Here is a 21,287-nt window from a genome sequence, read left to right on the forward strand (position 1 = left end):
GCCATCAATCCAACAGGGTGGGGGCAAGAGGAGAAGAAAAGTTGAAATATTTCGTACATTGCCACTTGAGTCCCTTTAGGTTACTTCTTTTTTTTTTAAGATTTTATTATTTATTTATTCGACAGAGATAGAGACAGCCAGCGAGAGAGGGAACACAAGCAGGGGGAGTGGGAGAGGAAGAAGCAGCCTCCTGGCGGAGGAGCCTGATGTGGGGCTCGATCCCAGAACGCTGGGATCACGCCCTGAGCTGAAGGCAGACGCTTAACCACTGTGCCACCCAGGCGCCCCTCCTTTAGGTTACTTGACAGAATCTCAACGCAAACAAATTGCAATGTTGACCCTAAAATGGCAAGACGATCTCCTTCAAACTCCACACCTCTCTTTTTTCTCAACCTTCCATATGCCCCCTCATTTTCCAAATGGGATCATTAAAAAGCAGTGGACCAGCATCGTTGGGAAGGAAAGTCTGGGCTGTTCCCTGTGTGGGGTGGGGTTCAGACCCATGGTTCACACCCTTTAACCATGACCCACAGAACGCTGACCTTGAAAAACTAGGGCTGTTGTCCATACACCCTAGATTTCCCATTATGGATCTATTATCACTTCAGTTCTATGAAACTCGGGGGAGTTATTTATTTTATTTTTTTAAGATTTTATTTATTCATTCGACAGAGAGAGAGAGAGAGCCAGCGAGAGAGTGGAAGAGGAAGAAGCAGGCTCCCAGCAGAGGAGCCCGACGTGGGGCTCGATCCCAGAAAGCCAGGATCATGCCCTGAGCTGAAGGCAGACGCTTAACCGACTGGGCCAGCCAGGCACCCCTCGAGGGAGTTATTTCTCTCTCTCTCTCTCTTTAAGCAAGTTCTGGCCATGGGGAGCCTGAACTGACATTTGGAAGAGCACTTCTTAGAGCCTCTTGTTCTGCCCACATCAAAGCAAGCTTAACTAAGTTCTTTCCAAGGAACCCATTCTAGGGGCTTCTGTGCTGCCCCACAAGAGACTGCTCTTTCTCACCACCCTCCTCAATACACAGGATCTCTCTTCTCTTGTCACTGGGCTGCACTTGGGTTACAGAGTCTTGGTTAGTCAAGGAAAACAATAGTAGGTCAGGGAACCTGTTCCCGTTGCATTACTTCTAAAACAAAAAGCATCTCCTGAATTAGAACACAAGAGAAATGGAAAGAATTGGATTTCTGCCAGGATCTGGCTAGCTCACAGGAAGCTGGTTCTGGAAGGCATGGGACCTCTACCCCAGCCTGCCATTGTGCTGGGGATTCATGACCTTTGTGCTCAAGGCCTCCACTTCAGGCAAAGTGTACTAACTCAGTTAGGACAGTGGTGAATGGTGTTCGTGCTCTGGGATTTTAAAAACCCAGAATCAAGTTCTACCGCTGCCATTTATGATCTTTCCTACTTTGGGCAATGTTGCCTCTCAAAGCATCTGTGTTCTCACCTGTAGATAAAGAAATAGACATCTATACTTTGTATGGTTGTTTCTGGGATAAAAATGAGATAGCAGATCCAGCCTACATCAAAAATATTAGGTCTGAACTTTTTTCCCTTCCCCCACCCCCAAGGGGTAATAAAGAAAACTATTTGTGAGCCAATAAGATGAATTAGTCTGCCATAGCTTTCCCAAGTGTGGTGGAGTTGAAATGAAACAAATAATAGATTTGTTGAGGGGAGAGGCTGGGGAGCAGAACTACAGGATCGGCACTCCCTGGGGTTATAGGGATTATTAAAATAGGCGATGGCAAGAAGGGACTAGAAGCATAAGAACAGGGAGAAAGGCATAGAAAGTGAGGTGGGTAAACTTCAAAGGCCAATGTCCTCTGTGTTTGCCATTTTGCCCATGCTAACTCCGGTTTCACTCCTCATGTCTACCTTTCTGGAGACATTCACAACTAGACATGAATGAAAAAGAAAAATATGCTGCTTGAGTATTACTGGTGTCTTCATGACAGTGTAAGAGAGAGGTTTAAAAGCTTTCAGCTAGTTTTGCTAGGCAAATGAATCTTTTATATAGTGACAACATCGGAATCTTATAGGGTGAATTAGAGTATCTCTACCTGGTTTTTCTCTGGAGAAACAAGCTAGCTCTTCCACATGATCCAGCCAAACGTCTTTGAGAACGAGTCATTCCACCCTGAGAATGCGTAAAGTTGCGTCCCTCAGGCAACTACAGAAGGGAATTAACCTAAATTTATTGCCATGGAAATAGAAACATGTTGGAATCCGGTTTTACTGAAATGGCTGAAATATGCCATTTCGTTTGTGTAGTCTCATCAGAGCTGTAGATTGGTTTTATAAAACATACCTACTGAGCCGATAACATATTCTCTACTTTTCCTCATCAGCAAAAGGACATTAGAACAAAATTGTGTGTCTCCTAAGCTCTTGGTGATTCATGCAACAAATATGAAATTGGATGGTTGTAAGGTTCCCACTTTTTATTTTTTATTTTATTTCAAGTTTTTATTTAAATTCCAGTTAGTTAACATACAATGTAATATTAGTTTCAGGTGTACAATATAATGATTGCACACTTCCATACATCACCTGGTTCTCATCACAACACTCCTTAATCCCCATCACCTGTCTCACCCATCCCCCCACCTCCCCTCTGGTGACCATCAATTTGTTCTCTATAGTTAAGAGTCTGTTTCTTGGTTTGCCTCTGTCTCTCTCCCTCTCTCTCTTTCCCTTTGCTCATTTGTTTTGTTCCTACATATCAGTGAAATCATATGGTATTTGTCTTTCTCTAAATGGCTTATTTCACTTAGCATAATACTCTCTAGCTCCAGCCATATGATTACAAATAGCAATATTTTGTTCATTTTTATGGCTGAGTAATAGTCCTGTGTGTGTGTGTGTGTGTGTGTGTGTGTGTATGTGTGTGTGTATGCCACTTCTTCTTTTTCCATTTTTTCCATTCATTACTTGATGGACACTTGGGCTGTTTCCATAATCTGGCTATTGCAGATAATGCTGCTGTAAACATCGGCGTGCATGTATCCCTTTGAATTAGTAGTTTTGTATCCTTTGGGTAAATACCTAGTAGTACAATTGGTGGATCATAGGGTAGTTCTATTTTTAACTTTTTGAGGAACCGCCATACTGTTTCCACAGTGGCTGCACCAGTTTGCATTCCCACCAACTGTGCAAGAGGGGTCCCCTTTCTTCACAACCTTGCTAACACCTGTTGCTTCCTGTGTTGTTGATTTTAGCCATTCTGACAAGTGTGCAGTGATGTCTCATTGTGGTTTTGATTTCTATGTCCCTGATGATGAGTGATGTTGAGCATCTTTTCATGTGTCTGTGGGCCTTTGTATGTGTTCTTTGGAAAAATGTCTATTCATGTCTTCTGTCCACTTTTTAATTGGATTATTCATTTTGGGGGTGTTGAGTTTGATAAGTTCTTCATATATTTTGGATACCTTTATCAGATATGTCATTTGGAATTTTTTTTTTTTTAAGATTTTATTTTTTTATTTGACAGAGAGAGAGAGACAGCCAGCAAGAGAGGGAACACAAGCAGGGGGAGCGGGAGAGGAAGAAGCAGGCTCCCAGCAGAGCAGGGAGCCCAATACGGGGCTCGATCCCAGGACCCTGGGATCACGCCCTGAGCTGAAGGCAGATGCTTAACAACTGAGCCACCCAGGCGCCCCGTTGTCATTTGGATTTTTTAGCTGAGGACTCTCTTGTCCATAAATAACCTGTCTGAGGTCAAAAAGTTAGCAGGTAGCTTAACCAGGAGTTCAGCTGTATCCTGCCAGTTCCAAAGTCCATGCTCTTTTTTATTGCAACACTCTGCCTGGTGGTGACGACAAATGAACCGCATATGAAAAAGTGATTAGTAGGCACTCCCATTCCCTCTTCACAACTTGTAACGCGGCTTGTCATTTTAGTGACTGGTCCCCACCATAATTCAAGCGCCAGAGGTTCTAAGAGCTTCCCTGCAAGGGTACAGAGTTAGAGAGGGGCACGGCAGTTTCTGAGAGTATCACACGCACACACTCACACTTAAATACACAAACTAAATAGAACACACAGGATTCGGGACCAAAGGCTATACGGGAAAGTAAATGTATCTGGTAGTTCTATATTGAATGAGGAGGCAAGAATTATAGGAGTGAGTGACATCAAATAGGTCTAGACTAAAGGGGGGACAGATTTGACAGGCCTTCCCTCCCCAAATACTAAGTAGACAGAGATAGAGAACTGAACTTACAGAGCCAGAAGGTTGTTTGGGAGGAAGGAAAAAAAATCTGGAAGAGTTATTATATCTATAGGCAGAAAACAGTAGCCTGGCCAGCAAATTCCAGCAGAGTGCTTTGCACATAGTAGGTACTCAACAAACCTTATTCAACTTGGCCATTCAATTAGCAGTCCTCGTTTACCTGTTGTTTTTTTAGAATAAAGCTGGCTGACGCAAACGTGTATAGCTGTGGTCCAGTTAAGGCAACAAATAAGAATATCAGGTGAAGCCTGTTCGTCAGCATAGGGTACTCCATGCCCTAAGTCCTGAGGTGAACTGGAGCGTTCATCAGAAGCCCTGACCAGGTCCATCCCAACAGATAGCTTAGGACACACTGAGAAGTGTTCTTCGGAATTTGGTGCTCATACCACCCAAGTAAGAAATGAATGTGAAAAATAATCTGTAGATCTTCAAAATCTATCTAGGGCGTGTGTCTGGAAATTGATATTCCGGGACAGACCGACCTCCAGAAAGACAGCATCTAGTATTGTCTACTCTCCTTGGGACACCAGTGTTTGTGAACTACTGCTGTCACCCATTTTCTTTTTCTTTTCTTTCTTTCTTTTTTTTTTTCAAAATTTATTTCTAAAGTCTAAGAGATGCTTTTCAAGCATGTTTTTCTCTTAAATTAAAAAAAAAAAGTATATATGGAATCTAATCCAAACGTTTGTTTCCTTTATTCATCGAACTGATGCCTGGTTAATGGCAGTTGATAACCACCTAACTTCCCACTAAAAACAGGAAATTATATTTTTCTTATCATAAACAAATTAGAACTTGAAGACATTTGAATTTGGTTTGAAATGTGGGTACCTTAAGTTTCAAGTTAGGAGTAAATTAAGCCGTCTCTAAGCCTTGCTTTCAATTTCATGCTTGGTTTTCAGAGCTCTTTGACATGCACAATGCACCTTTTACTGAGAATCAGGAAAGAAAATGTGATACTGAAACCACAAGGAAACAGTCAAATTTGCTTGAGTTCTGTCAATTAACTCCTTAAGACCCTACTGGCCAATATGAGGCCAAGCTGCTCATGCCTGTTGTAAAAACTGGTTGGAACTTTTACCACCACCTAGAGGTCATTGAGCTGAACTGCAAAAACAAGGGGAGAGGTGTTTTATTAAAGTGGTTGTAAACTTCGGTGTAAAATTTTTTCTTCCATTACACTATCCAGTTGACATAATATTACACCCTTGGGGGAAACAAATGATCCACAACCAAAAAAAGTAGGTAGTTTCCAACCTCCCAAACATAAAATAAGTCAAGGAATGGAGAAGACCAGCAGAAAAAGAGGTTATTCTGAGCATATTCCGGACTTGAGTAAAAGCTGTAGCTTCCTGTACCAGCACCGACATTTTGGAGATGCATGTTCAACACCCACTCCAAAGAGGCAGCCCTCAATACTGTCATCTTGCCTTGCAGTGGAGGATAGCTTAGGAGACAAACAGAAATGAGTATGTTGGGATTCAACCTTCTTAGGGTTGTTGATTCTTACCACAGCATTCTTTATGTCCTAGAACCTAGACTCCAGGGTCATTCTTGTTGTATTTAAGCAAGACCAGAAGGTGAGGCACAAGATGCAAATTTAATATGTTCCACAGGAGTTTATTTCCTTGAAAAAATAACCACTTCTTTAATGCTTAGGGAACAGATCAAAACCCTCCCATCTGAGACATTTGAGAGAAAGAAAAGGAAGGAAAAAAAAAAAAAAGGAATAAGCTTTCTTCTGTGAGCTATTTTAAGAGAATTAGTCATCTCTGATTTAGCCTTTGCCTCTGACACAGGGTTTCAGTCCATTTCGCATCTGCACAGCCACTAGTCTGAACTGAGATTGCTGGTGACTCTGAAGTCTCCTAAGGTTTACTCTGGATTCCAGTGGTCTGCCTCTCCGTGGAACACTGGCAAAAATTTGGTTCCTAGCCATAGGATACCAAGGCTCTTCCCATAGTCAGCTAGAACGTCTTCTTATTCTTCTTCTTTTTTTTAAGTTTATTTATTTATTTTAAGTAATCTCTACACCCAATGTGGGGGTGGAACTCATGACCTGAGATCAAGGGTTACACACTCTTCAAACTGAGCCAGCCAGGTGCCCTGAGATAAACTCTCTGTTGGAGGTTCTGGAATTGAATCCCTCCTGCATTTGGATTTTAGAACCTGTGGCCCATGGAGCAGACCATTTTTTAAGCTGTAGGAAATGTCACCGGTCCATAAATACTGAATAAATGACTATTGGGATCCTCTCTGGAGACCAGGGAAGCCTCCCCTGTCCTCTCTCTCTCTCTCTCTCTAGCCTGTAGATACTCCAGTTTGTCTGTATCTCCCTGGAAGGAGCTTGTACACAAAGCTATGCCAGCCTTTGCAGCTGCTGCCCAAGGGATGGGCCCCTGAATTGCCTGGCTCTGATGACCAGTGAGGCTTGCATTCATGAGTCCTTCAGGACTAAAGCAAAAAAAAAAAAAAAAAAAAAAAAAAGTTATTAATGGGCACAAGAGGAACTCCCCTCCCCCATGGCTATAAACCTGGCCAAGTGCAGAGAGAAGAGGCAAAAATGCCCATCTCCCAGTTTCTCCCTGAAAGGGGCCCGACTACATTCTTCCCTAGCTGTTCTATGGGCTTGAATTCCAATAATTCTGCATGCAGATGATGACTGCCATGCTGTCCCTTTAGGACACTGAGGCATCTTGGTGCACCCTCAACTTTTGGGAAGTACCAAGAACAAAGAAGGCAGTTTGAACAATCACAATCACAAAGGTCTGAGAGACAACAAAGAGCTCAAACCAGGTTGATTGCCAGGGTTTGTTTCCTACACAAAACCAATCTGTCAGGACCAGAAGAGGTGACTATTTTATCTAATGCACAGAAACCAATGGAGAGTTAAAGAAAATGAAGAAACAGAGGAATACATTCCAACAAAAGAGCATGATAGAACTCCAGAGCAGACCTTAATGAAACAGAGATGAGTGACAGAGAATTCAAAATAATGATCATAAAGGTGCTTACCAAGATCTAGAGAACGATGCATGGATAAAGTGCGATCTGAACGAAGAGATAGAAAATATTAAAATGTACCAAATCTTAAGCAAAATAAGTCAGTCAGAGAAAGACAAACACCATATGATCTCACTCATATGTGGAATTTAAGAAACAAAACAAATGAGGGAAAAAAGGGGAAAAAAAGAGAGAGAGAGAGAGAGAGAGAGAGACAAACCAAGAAACAGACTCTTAACTATAGAGAACAAAATCACGGTTACAAGGGGAGGTTGGTGGAAGGGGCGCCTGGGTGGCTCAGTCGTTAAGCGTCTGCCTTCAGCTCAGGGCGTGATCCCGGCGTTATGGGATCGAGCCCCACGTCAGGCTCCTCTGCTGGGAGCCTGCTTCTTCCTCTCCCACTCCCCCTGCTTGTGTTCCCTCTCTTGCTGGCTGTCTCTCTCTGTGTCAAATAAATCAATAAAATCTTAAAAAAACAAAAACAAGGGGAGGTTGGTGGAGAGATGAGTGAAATAGGGGATGGGGATTAAAGAGTACACTTATCATGATGAAAAATAAAATAAAATAAAATAAAATAAAATAAAATAAAATAAAATAAAATAAAATGATTTTAAAAATGTACCAAACAGAAATCACAGAGATGATTTGTTGAAAAATTCAATAGAGAGTTTCAACATCAGACTAGTCAAGCTAAGAAAGGATCAGTGAACTTGAAGACAGGGCAGTGGAATTCATCTTCTCCAAGGAGGGGAAAAAGTGAAAACAGCCAAAGGGACTTAATGAGATAGCATCAACTGGATGAATATATACATTAATGGGGTCCCAAAGGAGAAGATAGAAAGAGACAAAGCTTATTCAAAGTTGTAATAGTTGACAACTTCCCTAACCTGGGGAGAGAAACAGATATCCAGATCCAGGAAGCCCAGAGGGGATTCATAAGATGTATCCTAGGGACCCATACTAAGACTTAAGATTAAATTGTCATAAGCTTGTTACCTATCTGGGCACCCCCATAAAACTGCAGATTTTTCAGCAGATACTTTCCAAGCCAGAAGGGAGTGGCAGGATATATTTAAAGGGCAGAAAGAGGGGCGCCTGGGTGGCGCAGTGGTTAAGTGTCTGCCTACGGCTCAGGGCGTGATCCCAGCATTCTGGGATCGAGCCCCACATCAGGCTTCTCTGCTAGAAGCCTGCCTCTTCCTCTCCCACTCCCCCTGCTTGTGTTCCCTCTCTTGCTGGCTGTCTCTCTCTGTCAAATAAACAAATAAAAAAAAAATCTTTAAAAAAAAATTGAGTTTTAAAAATAAATAAATAAATAAAAAATAAAGTGCAGAAAGAAAAAATTGCCAACCAAGAGTACTCTGTCCAGCAAAGCTGTTCTTTAAAATTGAAGGAGAGATAACGAGTTTTTCAGACAAACAAAATCTGAAGTTTGTCACCATTAGAGCAGCCTGACAAGAAATGTTCAAGGGAGTTCTTCAAGCTGAAACCAAAAGATGCTAATTTCAACAGGAAAATATATAAAAGTATAAATCTCATTGGTAAATTAAATATATACTGCATGTCAATTATATCTCAATAAAACTGGGGAGGAGTCAATACATAATTAAATTCAGATTATTGTTATGCTGCAATGGTGGTGGGTAAATCACTTACAACTCTAGTGCAAAGGTTAAAAGACAGAAGTATTAAAAAATAACTATAACTCCAATAATCTGTTAATGGATACACCACATAGAAAGATATAAACTGTGACATCAAAGCCATAAAATGGGGGAGGAAGTGTATAACTGCAGAGTTTTCGTATACATTTGAATTCAAGTTATCAGCTTAAAATGGACTACTATTAATATAAAATGTTTTATGAAAAAATAAAATAAACCAAATGGCCATCAGAGGATCACTACAGTGCCAGCTTGTGGTCCAGCCTCTTGCCCAGAACAGCCTACTGTGAGCAGAGCTGAGTGTGCCTATGCCCATAGGCTATGCAGAGAGTGAGAAAAGAGAGGGCACACATACCTCGTGGGGTCTTACAGGTGTGTGTGGTATAATGAAATGAATACTCCACATTTAATGTCATTTGAGGTCAGTGAGCAAAATTAACAAGTAGACTTTAAGAACCAGTTCTTTTCCTAGTTGTATGATTTCACAATAAACTGCCTACAGATGGTTTTCATTGTGTGTAACCAGAAAGTGTGGACTTTTGCCAGGTTTACCCCCTTTTGTGTCTGGGACTGTAGTGGGTTATTGAATGGTCTTCCACGGTTAGAAGCTCTCCCCTTTTTTAGCAACACCAGGAGCAGAGTTGATTCTAGGGATCTTAGAGCATTTCGTGTTTCCACTCAAGAAAAGTGCCTTCCACCCAATGCACTTCTTTGAAATGCGAGGACAATGCAGTTCACTGAGACATTCTGCTAGTAATTAACTGCCTTGGGGCCCAGGGTACTCAGATGGGAGCTCACCATCCTTCTTTCATTTACAGGGAAACCGTTCAGACCTCCTGAGATGAAAGCAACAAGAGTTGCCTGTGGAAAGAATTAGTATTCTTTAGAAACAAGAGCTGAAAGAAACAGTAGATTTGAGATATCTCTTTCAAATTAATCCAATGGGAATGGCAAGGAAAATGCTGTGGGAGAGATGTGGACATATTATATGACCACAAGAAACCCTGTTTCAGGGATCTCCAGATAACGGGGTTGGGGGGAGGGGATATCACGTGGATGTCAGAGAGCGTCAGTTGAATCTCGATTGGATAAGAATGACATTGAGTTGGAATCGTGTGAGGGTGAGGTTGCCTTGAATCACCCTTCATGGTTCTAAGCCTAGACTAGGACGAACGAGAAAAAGCAGAGTTGTGCAAAGAGAGATTCGCAGAGATGTCTCTTCAATCATGGAAAAGCCAAGGCAAGCCATGATGAGTTGGACTGAGGGCGGGTTGTTTGACTCAAAGGAAATTTTGCAATCTATGAGGGAAGCCAGAAAGGACAAGGTAGGAGACAGTAGGGCCTGAAAGAATTCAGTGCTCTGGTGCCAATCTCAAGATGCATAGCCTAACTAGAAAAACCCTTTCCATTTTTCAGGGGCTACCGAGACTGTGTTTTTCATTAAGAAATGGAGACTTCAGTCTATTGAAGTTGTTCTGAACAGAAATGCCTGAGAAACTTGATTTTTTTTTTTTTTGGTAGATGTGAGGGTAGGAGGAAGAAGAAATAAAACCTTTCTGTAAGAGTACCTTGGACTTTATTACGCGAAGAGTTAGTATTTCTCTAGGGTTTCAAATGGAATGTTTGCTCCTCCATGATGATGGTGATTGGTGGTCAGGATTATTACAACTAATTATAACCACTGCTGAGATTGGTGGGCAAACACGAAGCATCAGACCCCTGGGCTCTGTGGGAGAGCCAGCTGGAAGGAATTTTGTGTTTTATTTTATACTGTTATAGTACTTCAAACCGCACCAGTCCCCAGACAACCCTGTAAAACACGCAGTCAGAAATGCTGTTTATTTTTGCAGAAACAAAGACATACATTGTTAAGTGAGAGATGCAGGGACATCCAGAGTGTCATTTGTCTGGGGACATTGTCTCATGACTCTGGTCCTGTCACAGTCACAACTGAATATAGCTCTCCAACCTGCCCCTTCCTGGAGTTATGCGTTCATAAGGATTTCGTTTTCCTGTGGACTTTTAATGGTGCTTGTTTGCGCCTATGCTAACTTCACATTAGTGAAATGGCCTGGTCTTATATTTATAGGGGACAGTGATGTCACTGAGCAGGGGATCGTGCCTGGATAGACTACCCTCTGTGTCCACGTGTTCCTGTATCACTAAGAAGACTGGATTCCCTGACCAGTTTTCCATCTTTAGTATTTAACTATCCATTCTGAAAGCTCAGCCTCCCTTTTCAGGTCCCACCACAGAAACCATGAAGAGTTATAAATTCTTTAAGTTGAAAAACTGATTTAGAATGAAATGGTCTCAGTTTGAAGCCTGTCCTATCTTCCCCGTACCCCAGAGTCTAGATGTTTGGCCAGTAATAGTGACCCAAGGTTGTTCCTCTGTGAGAACTTTCTAACGAGTCCTGACCCCCTGGGGGAGTCCAAGAAAAGTACAGTCATTCTCTCCAGCTTCCCATTCTTTTACTGGTTTATAAAAATTAAAACTGAATTGAATTGAGGTGAAATAAATTGAATTGAAATAGTTAAAATAATGACTGAGTCACACTTAGGTAACATTTATTCACCCAACAAAATCCTGCCATCACGAAGCTCACAGTCAAATAAATGTCTTTCAGAAAAGATGCCTGAGGGTACAGTGGGGATGGAGAAAGCATTTGGAAATCCAAGGAATATAATGCCCAAACTTGCCAAATAAGAATGACAAGGTCTACTTCATCGTAACAATAAAGAAGGAACCATATTGGAACTAACAAAAAAACCCTGCATTTTAAATTCAGCAACTCGAAAATTTTATTTTATTTACCGAGGCTTATGTTTCTGTGCATCCGAAGGCTTTCAGAAAAGAGCTACATCAAAGGGGTCTTGGGGAAATGCTTGAAAATAATGAGGCTTTGAAAGCAAAGCATGTAGTGCAGGGTAAGCTGTTCATTTTGGTTTTGGGTGGAATCATTTCCAGACACGCAAACCATCTGAGTTCATAAAACAAAAGCTTGAGTTCCAGAAGTATGGACTTTGAGCAGATGTCATTACTCAGTCCAGAACATCAACTCGCTAGGAAACAAACAAGACTGTAGGCCCCACTTCCGGCTTTCTGAGGACAGGCCTTTGGTAGTCAGAGGTCTCGGGTAGGAAACTGGGCACTCTAGCCAAAAGTATAAAGTATGTGGTGACGTCTGCCCACAGAGGAATAAGCAGCTCTTCTGGCCTCAACCTGCCAGCTTGATTCGGGGCCTTTGGCAACACGTGCTGAATGCTGGCACCGTCACAAACGCAAAGAAACAACTGCTCATTTGGTGCAGATGGCAGAAAGATCAGATGGGAGACCTACTTTGATACTCTGCTGACTTTCTCCAGCAGAATTTCTGCAGCAGTTGAGACAAAAATGCTTTCCTTCTGCTTGGCGGAAGCAATGTCAGTTTCTGTGAGTCTGACATAGTCGTAGATTTTGGAGGAGGGGGAAGAGTGGCCCTGCACTAATCATCTTAGACTGTCTGGAAACTCAAGGACAGAGAGAAGTTGAGCCCGAAAGGTCTAGGGCCTGCAGTTGCGTATGGTAATCACTCTGGCTCTTTAGATTAACTGTGAACTACAGTTACTGTACTGCGCTCTGGCTAATCTAAGAACATTCAGACCCAATAAATAAACCCAATAAATATTTGATGAATGAATGGTGGCCTTTATTTGGTAGAAACCGACGAATATTATAGGTGCTCAGTGGATGTTTAAGGGGGTCTTTTGAGCCATTCTCTTCTTTAAGCTCCATAGGCAACAATCCCGAGATGAACTTGTCGTCAAGCTTTGCTTGAAGGACCAGTGAAATGAGCCCCCCAAAAAGCACCAGTCTAGATCAGTCACACACTGAATGATAATCTCAGCACTCTTACCTGTTGGTCATAGTTTGGCAGCACACATATGGTTGGGCTCTTCTGAGAAACGGATAGCTTCATGACCAGACTCCTAGGGTCAAGAACCAGAAGGAAGCTGTGTTCCTTCTGCTCAGCCAAGCAGATCTGCCCTGCTTTCTCCTGAAACCATGTGCCCCTTCTCATCTCCATTGCGTTACTCTTACTATCCCACACTCTGGAAGTGCCCTCACCTAAAATTTCTGCCCATTGAAACCTGACTCATGCTTCACTGTCCCGCTTACTCAGAAACTACTTCCTTCATGGGTTCTTTCCAGCCTGAAGCGGCTCCTTCTTGGGAGCCTTTGTGGTGCCCTTGTATCTCAGACTACTTAGATTTTTCTCTGCACTGATGTGAGTAGACTTGCCTTATCCAACCTACTAGATCGTAAGCTCCTAGAGGAAAAAAAATGCAGGTGTACATGTGTGTAGCCTTGTGCATATATCTTATTAATATGCATTCATAATAATGTATATTATTATTGTAACTATTAGAATCTCCCTTGCCTGCTATAGTCTCAGGGACACACTGGATGTCAAGTTGTCAATGGATGTTAATTCGATAAACGAAGCACCAATGTCTGGCACGGGGAAAGACTCAGCCATAGAAGGGCCAGTCAACTTTCCTCTAAGGATGTGATTTCTTGGACCTACTCAAGTAATCAAGATACTACTAGTCTCTTGGGGGTGCCTGGGTGGCACAGTTATTTAAGCATCTGACTCTTCATTTCGACTCAGGTCATGATCTCGGGGTCATGAGATTGAGCCCCACGTTGGGCTCTATGCTCAACGTGGAGTCTGCTTAAGACTCTCTCTCCCTCTGTGTCCCTCCCCCAATGTTCTCTCACTCTCTGAAATAAATATAAAAATCTTAAAAAGAAAAAAAAAGATGCCACCAGTCTCTCTGCCCCCTGCCACCCAGAGATCTGATAAACTTGTCTAAACCCCAATTCTATGGCCTGAGGTAATCCAACACTCTCCTCATAATTTCTGCAAATTCTTGCACCTCATTTCGTCCTGCACTTCTCAGCCCCAATGCTCTCACCCCCAGGCCTGCTTCCTCTGGCTGCCTCAGTTTGCCAAGCTGCCTCTTCTCTTGTTTCAATGTGAAGCTCAAAAGCAGCAAGCACCCCTGATTCTTTTGTGGATTTTATTCACATCGCAGCACATGGGAGTTCTGACAAGTTCGGGCTCCTTACCACCCTGTCTCCCCCAACCCCATCACCATTCTGGAGTCATAAATCCATCCCTCCTCCCTTGCCTGATATGGGCAACTACCCACGCCAGGTCCTGTGAGTGTCTTACCTCAAAGGGCTTCTTAAAGTATTTCTTCCAGACCTATAAAGCGTTCTTGCAAAAAGAATTTCAGGGATATTTTTTCCATTAATTACCCAACAATATGTATTGGACCATGATATAAGGAACTGTGTGGGGTCTTCTGGTTTTCCATATGCCTAGAACCAGACTAATCTGTATTGCTTTTCTAGCTTTTTCCCTTCAGTCTTTGTTGTTTCCAATTCTTAGCTCCTAGCTCTTATTTCATTCATTCATTTATCTGAGATGCATTTATTGAGAACCTATGATGGACCAAGTATTTATATTACAAAAACAAATAAGACAGCATCCCTGTCTCTGGCAACCTGATTAAAACTGAACCTGACTTACTTATTTGCTCACCTGGGCCAAGGGAAAGAGTTCTAGGTGTCTCCTCTTACCTGAGGAGATAACTGCCCTTTACTACAATCTGAAACTTGGTGACCAAGTTCCAAATTCTGTGCTTTTAGGGGGCACTTGGGCAAGTCGAGACTTCAGTGTCTGGTTTAGTGGAAGAAATTGAGCTTAACACTAACTGAATATTAGACCTGAAGAAATAGCTGAAACCTAAAATAACTAGCCGAAAGGTAAAGAAAAGGCTAATTTATTCAATCCTTTCGGAAGAGATGAAAATACTCTGAAAATAGCCTTCCTTTCGTGACCTTTGAAGTATTCCTATTAAGACCAAATATTTCTCTTCCTTGAATATAAATGCTTTCCTTTAAATATCCTTGAAGTGTTTGGTCAATATCTAGAGCTAAAACACTATGTACCTTCAATAGTTATCAAAGAAGGAGCCAAATATTTTGAAATGCTTGTAATATTTTTTATTGAAGTATAGTTGACATACAATATTATATTAGTTTCAGGTATGTGACATAGTGATTGGATGTTTATATGCGTTACAAAATGGTCACCATGATAAGTCTCGTTACCATCTGTTACCACACGAAATTATTACGGTATTATTGACTCTATTCCTTATGCTATACTTTACATCCCTGTGACTGATTTATTTTATAACTGGAAATTAGTAGCTCTTTATCCCCTTCCGCTAGTGCCCATCCCTCCAACCCCTTCCCCTTCGGCAATGACCTGTAATATTTTTAAACCACCATATCAAGATCAAACTTTCTTTCTGACTTCCTGCATTGTAGAAAAAAGAAAACAGGCTTATGTTAAAAATAGAGTCCTGGCTCTGTGAGGGAACGAATACAAGGGAATTAATAGTTAAGTGTTTTCTTTGTGCCAAGTGCCAGTGGTAGGCACTTTTTGGGCAATCTCATTCAATCCTGAGGGGAAATCCCCTCAAAGTCACTCTTGCTGTATTGTTGTCTCTACTTCCAAGATAAGGAGATTGAGGCCAAGAGTGAGTTAGATCCGAAGCTCATTCTCTTTACCGATGGCTCATTGTAAACGGGGGATTTATTTGTCTCCTTATCGAATTAACTTCTGAGATCGTGAACCCCCATCCCCCACTCAAATGCAGAATTCCAAAGATGCTTTGTCTGCAAATTATTAACCGGTAACTCATAATTTTACAAGTAGTTTCGTTTGTCTGAAGACTATAGTTAAGACACATTCATTTGTCGGAGGACCTTAGGTAGGTCCTAGTCAGGGAGGCGAAGAACTGTGGATGGGGTTGTTGACAACCCTGTATTATCTGACTCTTGCTACATTTTGTATTAAATAACATCGCTAACGTAATAGCTAATAGAATCTATCATTTCACAATCGAAGACATTCAGAGGTTGTCTGCTTCAGCGTTTTTCAAGGGTTGGTCTGTATGCAGTCTGCATCAGCGTCACTTGGTAAGTGTTTTAAAAATACAGATTCTTGGGCCCTCTAACTAGGTCTTCTTTTATAAATGTCAAGGCAGGACGCTGGGAATCTGAATGTAAACATTTTAAAATTGATTCTCAGACATAGCCTGGTTTTGGAACCACTTATCCGAGTCAGAATCCCATCCAGCCCACCCCCCAACATGTAAGCAGACAGCCTCATGGCGGAGACATGCAGGATACAGAGTTTACAGCCTCACAGGAAACTTATTTGTTTGTCTTCAATGGGATAACGTTATTGGTTTCCTTTATTTATTTATTTATTTATTTATCTGAAAGAGAGAGAGAGTGCATGCATGCAGATTGGAGGAGGAACAGAGGGGGAGGTAGAGGGAGAGAATCTCAAGCAGAACCCCTCCCCCGCCTCCCCCCCTGACCTGAGCTGAAACTGAGAGTCTGACGCTTACCCAACTGAGCCACCCAGGCGCCCCAACACTATTGGTTTCTTAATTTAACTTAAAATATGACACCTTAAAACTTCAATCATTAGTTCCCATTTCTGCCCTCACAAGATAGGTAGAGGACATGAAATCCCTTAGAACGGGAGCATTCAAATATTCCAAGACAGCTAATACAGTTCCCATTAAGCTTTTTCTTCTCTGGGCTGAAGTCATTCCTTTAGTCTTTTCTTGTAAGTCACAAATTCCATAACCCACCCCCTTCAAAACGACAGCTCATAGGAGAGTAACAGAAGAGAGTGCAAATTAAAGTAACAGTGTTGTATATCTCACGCCCGGCAGAATGGCAAAACGTAAAAAGCAATCGTATTTATTGTTTGTAGAGATGTAGGGAGAAGAGTATTCTTGTATATTCCCGGTGCAAATGGGCAGGCAAACAGACTTTTCAGAAAAGAAGCTGGCCACATCTGTTAAAGTTAAAAATACATATGCCCTTTGCCTCAAGAATCCCACTCCTGACGATCTATCCCATAGAAATAGCAAACTTGGGGTGCCTGGGTGGCTCAGTCAGTTAAGCATCTGCCTTTGGCTCAAGTCATGATCCCAGGGTCCTGGGATGGAGTCCCGTGTCGGGCTCCCTTCCCTGATAATTGGGAATCTGCTTCTCCCTCCCCCCCAACTCATGCTCTCTCTCTCTCACTCAGTGTCTCTCTCAAATAAATAAATAAAATCTTTAAAGAAATAACAAACTTATGTACCAAAAAAAAAAAAAAAGGTAACTTTTGACAAGAGTGTGGAATAATCAAAACTATTATACACTCCTGGTAGACGTGTAAATTGATACAGCCACCTTGAAAACCTGTTTGCCAGTGTCTTTTTTTTTTTTTTAAAGATTTTATTTATTTATTCGACAGAGAGAGACAGCCAGCGAGAGAGGGAACACAAGCAGGGGGAGTGGGAGAGGAAGAAGCAGGCTCATAGCGGAGGAGCCTGATGTGGGGCTTGATCCCGCAATGTCAGGATCACGCCCTGAGCCGAAGGCAGACGCTTAACCGCTGTGCCACCCAGGTGCCCCTGCCAGTGTCTTTTAAATGTGAACGTATGTATACCCTGTGATGTGGCAATACTACACGTGGTATATACCCAACTGAAACGTGTAATACGTTCACCAGAAGAAACATAGAATATTGTCTGCAGCACCATTCATATGAAGCCCAAACTAGAAACTGCCTGAACATTCATGAGGCATAGAATGAAGAAACTAATTGTCGTATTCATTTAATGGTATACAGTGCAAAGTAAGGACGAACACATTATAACCCCAGACATCGATGTGGACGAATCTCACAGAAGAAGACAGGCATGCCAGAACACAATGCATAATTCCATTTATATGCCGTCAAAAATAACACGAAATTCACAGAAATCAGGAGGGTAGCTGTTAATGACCAGAAGATGGCATAATGAATGCTTCTGGGGAGCTGGTAATGTTCTGTTTCTTGACCCGGGTCCTGATTATAGGGACATGTTAGTTTTTAAAAAATTCATCGGGCTGTATACTCCAGTTTGTGCAGCAAACTGTTGTTTCCCAAAGCAGTCACATGCATAGGATTTTTAATGCCTTCTTATTAGAGAAAAGCTGTAAATAAAGCAATCAGCAGAATGATCAATAGCATGATGGCAAGTAAATTAGTGTATATCTGCATTGTAGATATTATGCGGTCGCTAACCTGAATGAACTGGTATTGTACCAAACAATTTTTTAAAAGATTTTCAAGAGACAATATTGAATAAAAAAAGTAAGAGGAAGAAAATTATATATAGCATCCTATTTTTGTAAAGCAAACAGCAACCAAAGCAAGAACAAGAAGTTAGGAGAATAGAGGCAGGTCCTTTTTTCCTGGCATCATCAGCAGAGGGCCCTGCATCCATCCAGTTTTAGTTCCGCGGTGTTACAAAGCAGGACGCGGGGCATTCATTTTACTGGTACTAATCATAGCAAGCGTGGCGAGAGAGAGCAAGCGCCTCCTAACCTTGGGTGGCTTCCTACTTATAAGGTCTCCTGGGTCATGACGTGGTGTTGCTCAGGAGCTCGTGGCTTCCCGACCCAGGAAGGGGCAGTAGCTCCCTTAGCCTTGGTTGGGAGGTGTGGCTATGGGAGTCTGCTCCTTGGGGCCTCTCAATACATTGGTAAACCACTTACTCTTTCTTCCTGGATAAATAAGCCTACATTGATTCTTTTTCTTTGCAACTAAACCCTGACCAATATAGGTGGGTCTTGTTATGGTTATTTGAGAAGCATGAAAACTGAGTCCCAGAAAGTCAAGGTAACTTGCTCAACTGATCTTCAGCCTGAGTGGGGATATCTATAGTCTCAGAAGTGGGAATCATGATAGGGCACCATCTATCTTCCATTAGGACTTTTCATAGAACTAAATTCCTTTTTTTTTTTTTTTTTTTGGAGAGAGAGAGCAAGCGAGAGCTGGGAGGGAGGTGGAAAAGGACGGAAAGAGAGGGAGAGAGAGAATCTTAGGCAGGCTCTGTGCTCCAGTGTGGAGACTGATGTGGGGCTCGATCTCACCACCCTGAGATCATGACCTGAGCTGAAATCAAGAGCAGGTCACTTAACTCACTGAGCCACCCAGGCGCTCCACATAGAACTGAATTTCCAAGAGGACTCAACTGGCTCTGGTTGTTTGAGACATGGAAACTCCTCAGTCTAGACTTATTTCTCACTGGGAACATGTAGGGAAAATACCCTTGGTGCAGAAATGATACTTGGTACCTTGATACCTTGGAATGTATTCCAGATATATTTCCACAGTATTTCCCTTATGAAAATGTGTGTATCTTAACGCTAACGTGGAAATGGATCCATTGGTAAATAATTGAGCCTATAGTAGCGCTCTGTATTTCAGATAAGTTCAGATTTCAGGTAAGTCAGATAAATAAATCCCAATTATACTGAATTTTTGTTCTTTTCATTTCATCCAGGTCAAGCTCAGATCCTGTCTGCTCATTTACTCACTCATTCATTCATTCATTCATTCATTCATTCATTCATTCAGTGAGTGTTGAGAGCCTACAACATGCCAGGGCTGTTGGGATAATATAAAAGGATGAGGAAGCCAGGTTACCTACGCTCTAGGAACTCAGCCTTCAGAGAGAGCAAGCCACATAAACAAATGTACAAAATGTAGTCTTTATAACATGGTCACGTCCTAAATTACAGGAAGAGAAAACAACCAGTTCTCCCCGAAGGAATCAGAGACAACCTTCCACCCTTAAGAGGAGTTAAATATAAAAATGCAAGAACCATTAAGGAGAATAGTGCTTTCAGCTGCCTCAGTTAGAGAAAGCGGAGCATCAGAGGAAAGGCTTGGTTGGTATCATGTTGGTTTTCTTTTTTAATACAAAGCAGATATTTGCATGTACAGCAATGGGGATTAGAATACTAGATTAAAAAGGAAAGCAATCTTCTGACAAATGGAGAAGATCAAGACTCTTAAGCAGCTGACTTTGGGACCTACTGTAATGGGAACACTTGCTGCATTGCCTTCAGAAGCTAAGGCTGACATTTCGGCAGGCTTTTCAAACAGGCCTTCCCACTGGGCCAGCTCTTCTAATTCCTTCTAACAGCCAAGACAGTATTAGTGTTAGTATTCATATTCAGACTCATATTGGTATTAATAGGAGCATAAGTATTCCAGGTATCGTGAGCATCAAGGCTTGCATTGTTGGCTTTTCTTAAGGATTAGCTCAAATAATTACCTACAAATATTCATGCTGAAGTAACCCACTTCTCTATAGAGTGATAATAAATTTGACTTTTGACTAGCCTCTAAAGTACTTGTCTTTTTGGTCTGGGCTTTTGAAGTCATTTACAAATTTTTTAAATTATTTTTTAGAACATTTTATTTTGAAAAATTTAAAACTTACAGAAGAATCTCAAGAATGATACAAAGAACTTCCCTAGACCTTTTACCTGAATTCACCTGTTTTCACCAATTTTTAATTTTTGCCACGTATGAGTCCTTGTGTGTGCATACCGACTGCACGCACGCGCACACGCACACACACATTAATTTTTCTGAAGGATTTGAGAGTACTTCGCAGACATCACATCCTCTTCCTTCTTTTATTGCATGTGTATTTTCTAAGAGCAAAGCAGTTATCAAATTCAGAAAATTTAATATTGACAGAATACTTTAATCTACACTGTCTTAACAACGTCTTGCAAAGCAATTTTGGTGCATGATATGGTCAAAAAAAAAATACTGGTATTCTTTAGAGGCTCTAGGAAACCAATACATTATCTTGTTATTTGAAAACATTTAGCCGTCACAAATTAATTTATGCTTACTGCAGGCCTTACATAAAGTTTACTCGAGGATAGATCCTTTCCTTGGAACGAGACCAGTCCAGCCTTGAAAGGACCAGGTCTGTGAAGGTAATCTTCCTTAACCATTCACTGCAGAGTTGCTCTTTCCAATGCAAAAAAAAAAAAAAAAAAAAAAAAAAAAGAACAACAACAACAACAACAAGACACGGAAATATTTCTGTGTGTTGTGTGCCACTGGTTTAATAGGGGAAGGAAAACACACTTGTTCCCCCTTGTCTGGCAAATTCCTGGCAAATTCCTGGCATGTGGACCCTCTGTTTTCTCAATTAATTGCAGAATCTTGACTGATGAATGGGCATACTCTTTAACCTGAGCTGACCATTTGAAATTTAAAATTAGCCATGTAATTATATTTACTGGGCCACTGATTGAAGGAAAATTGCACTCAGCTGAGGAATTTGCAGGCTGTAAAATGGGTCATGGCGGCAGATGGCCTTCCAAGAAGCAAAAAATAGCTTTGGACTTGGTTGCTCTTTCTCCTGGCTCCCTTAATTGAACCCTGCTCCACGAGA

This window comes from Ursus maritimus, unplaced genomic scaffold (assembly GCF_017311325.1).
Source record: "Ursus maritimus isolate PB19 unplaced genomic scaffold, ASM1731132v1 scaffold_30, whole genome shotgun sequence".
NCBI classification, from domain to species: domain Eukaryota; kingdom Metazoa; phylum Chordata; class Mammalia; order Carnivora; family Ursidae; genus Ursus; species Ursus maritimus.